A 3,863-nucleotide genomic window follows, 5' to 3' on the forward strand; every position below is an offset into this window, starting at 1 on the left:
CGTTAGAGAGAAGCTGTTCAACTAATCGCTGTGTGTGTCTCTGGTGGTTACACAGAATAGAAACCCGGCTGTGATTTACACACTTGTTAAAAAAAACAAACCATAAACAATAGAACCCTGGGTGCGGAAGGAGGCCACTCGGCCCGTTGAGTCCATGCCGACCCCAAACAGCATTTCACCTAGACCCACTCCCCTACCATAGCCCTGTAACCCTGCGTCTCCCATGGCGAATCCACCTAGCCTGCATACCCCTCTGCACTATGGGCAAATTCCCATGGCCAATCCATCTCACCTGCACATCTTTGGCTTGTGGGAGGAAACCGGAGCACCCAGAGGAAACCCACACAGAGACGGGGAGAATGTACAGGTTACACACAGAGTCACCCTGAGGGTGGCATCAAATCTAGCTCTCTGGCATTGTGAATCAGCAGTGGCTAACCACTGAGCTATTGCACCACCCTAGGGCAGAGAATGTAGGCTTACAAAGGGTATGCCAGTATTATAGGGCAGCAATTTGGATAATGATATTCAGAGTGGAACAAAGTAGAGTCATAGAGATGTACAGCATGGAAACAGACCCTTCAGTCCATGCCGACCAGATATCCGAACCCAATCTAATCCTGATTTGGAGATGCCGGTGTTGGACTGTGGTGTACAAAGTTAAACATCACACAATATCAGGTTATAGTCCAGCAGGTTTAATTGGAAGCACTAGCTTTCAGAGTGCTGCTCCTTCATCAGTTGGTCATCACAACCACCTGAAGGAGCAGCACTCTGAAAGCTAGTGCTTCCAATTAAACCTGCTGGATTATAACCTGGTGATTGTTAAAAATCACACAACTAATCCCACCTGCCAGCACCTGGCCGATGTCTCTCCAAACTCTTCCAATTCATAGACCCATCCAAATGCCTTTTAAATGTTGCAATTGTACCAGCCTCCACCACTTCCTCTGGCAGCTCATTCCATACACGTACACCCTCTGTGTGAAAAAGTTGCCCTTTAGGTCTCTTTTATATCTTTCCCCCCTCACCCTAAACCTATACCCTCTAGTAGGGGACTAAATGGTAAAAGGGCAAAGTTAATGGCCAAAATAAAACAAAGAACTGCAGCTGATGGAAATCTGAAACGAAAACAGAAATTCATTGAGAAACCCAGCAGGACTGGCAGCATGTACACAGAAAATCAGTCAATATTTCAAAACTAGTGTCTCCTCATCAGAACACAAAACTTAAAGACTTTTTACTTGAATGTACATAGTATTTGGAACAAAATAGATAAATTAACTTCACAAATACAGCTTACTGGGTATGATCTTACAGCTATTACAGAGACATTGTTACAAGGAGATTGAAGTCAGGAATTAAATATTCAGAGACATGTGACTTTTTGAGAGAACAAGCAGGAAGGAAAGGATGGTTGGGGTAGCAATGGGTGAAATGATCTTGAATCGAAAGGGGCAAAATCCATATGGGTGAAGAAAATAAAAAAAAGAGGGATGACACTGGTAGCAGTCTATAGGCCCACAACAGTAGCAATGCAGCGAAACAGAGTAAATCAGGAGATAATGAAGACATATAGGAAAAACAGCACATTAATCCTGAGTGACTTTAATCTTCATGTAGATTGAGATACTTAGATTGGTAGAGGTAGCCATGAGGAAGAATTCAAAATGTATTTGGGACCGTTTCTGAGCACATCATGCTGTGGCTGCAACCTGTGATCAAGCTGTTTTAATAAACATCAAAGTAAGTATCCCCTCGGGCACAGTGACCATAACATGATGGAATTTAGCATTCAGATTGAGGAGCAGCAGTTTGGGTTGGAAACAACTACATTTAAATATGGGTAACAGTATAAAAGAATAACAAGATAGCTGTTTAGAGTGAACTGGGGAAGGAGCTTTGCAGCAAAGATGGTTAAGGAACAATGGTAGGCAATTTAGAAAACAGTTCATGGCTCATAGCAAAGACATATTTCAGTGAGGAAGGCCAACCAAAAAATGGGACAAAATAAACTGAAGGTAAACTTGTAAATAATATCAAGACGGATGGTATAGGACTTCTTCAAATATATAAAAAGAGAGAAGCCAAAGTGAGCATTGGCCTCTTAGACAATAAGTCTAGGGAAATAATAATGAGAAGCCAGGAAATGGCAGAGGACTTGAATAAATACAAAATCAGTCTTCACTGGAGTAGATACAAATAGCAACCCAAAATTACTTAGTCAAGGGGCAAAAACGAGGAGAGGAAATAAATACAATAACCATTACTAGAGAAAAACGTGCCAGGAAAACTAAGAAGGCAAATGACCAGTACATCTTCAGAACCTGATGGGACGCAGCCTAGGATATTAAAGGAAGTATTTGTGGTTGTACTGGTCACAATCTTTTAGAAATTCTTAGTTTATTGAAAAGTTTCAGATGTTTGGAAAACTGCCAATATAACACCTAAAAAGGAAAGGAGACAAAAAAGTAACTATAAGCCAGCTAGCTAAATGTCTATTGTTGAGAAAATGTTACAGGATATAAAAGCAGAGCATTTAAGAATGATATGACGACATGTGTCAGCATGGCTTCAAGGAGAAATCATGCATGACAAATTTAAGGGAATGTTTGAGAAGATAATAAACAATATAGATAAATGAGAACCTTTGGATTTTCAGAAAGCTTTTAACAAGATCCCACACATTAGGCTACTTAAGATAACAGCAGTTCAAGCAGCATCCATGGAGCTTCGAAAAAGCCCTACATCAGGAATAAAGGCAGTGAGCCTGAAGCGTGGAGAGATAAGCTAGAGGAGGGTGGGGGTGGGGAGAGAGTAGCATAGAGTACAATGGGTGAGTGGGGGAGGGGATGAAGGTGATAGGTTAAGGAGGAGAGGGTGGAGTGGATAGGTAGGAAAGGGGATAGGCAGGTAGGACAAGTCCGGACAAGTTATGGGAACAGTTACTGAGCTGGAAATTTAGAACTAGGGTGAGGTGGGGGAAAGGGGAAATGAGGAAACTGTTGAAGTCCACATTGATGCCCTGGGGTTGAAGTGTTCCGAGGCGGAAGATGAGGCGTTGTTCCTCCAGGCATCTGGTGGTGAGGGAGCAGCGGTGAAGGAGGCCCAGGAGGTCCTGGGATAAGGGGAATAAGGGGGATAAAGGGGGGACATTTTCAGAATGGCAACTTGTAACTATTGGTGTGCCGCAGGGATCAATGCTGAAGCCATAATTATTTACAATGTATGTTCATGAATGGGATGAGGAAAGTGAATAGACTGTAGCAAAGTCTGTGGATGACATAACAGGTGGGAAGGCAAGTGGTAAAGATGACAGTCTACAGAGCAAAGCCAATAGGTTTAGTGGCAGATGGAATATATCGTAGGAAAGTGAGAGGTTATGCACCTTGGCAGGAAGAATAAAACTGACTATTTATGGAGAAACATTGTAGAAAGTGACAGAATGAAGGGATTTGACAATATTCGTCCATGAATCACAAAAATCGAGCATCCAAGTTCAGTGGGTGAGTGTGGGGTGCTAGAAAAGCACAGTAGGTCAGGCAGCATCCAAGAACAGGATTCCCCTGCTCCTCAGACACTGCTTGACCTGCTGTGCTTTTCCAGCACTACACTCTCAACTTGGATCTTTAGCATCTGCAGTCCTCACTTTCTCAGTGGGTAATCAGGAAGGCAAATGGAATGCTGTCCTTTATTTCAAAGAAAATGGAGTCTCCAGATTGGGAGGTTTAGCTAAAACTGCACAAGGTACTAGGCAGACCACAGCCGCACAATTGAGAGCAGTTCAGGTCCCTTGTCTTAGGAAAGACATGACATTGGAGGCAGTCCAGAGAAGGTTAACTAGATTACAGTAGGTGGAGGAG

Source organism: Chiloscyllium punctatum, chromosome 23 (genome assembly GCF_047496795.1).
Source record: "Chiloscyllium punctatum isolate Juve2018m chromosome 23, sChiPun1.3, whole genome shotgun sequence".
Lineage (NCBI taxonomy): Eukaryota > Metazoa > Chordata > Chondrichthyes > Orectolobiformes > Hemiscylliidae > Chiloscyllium > Chiloscyllium punctatum.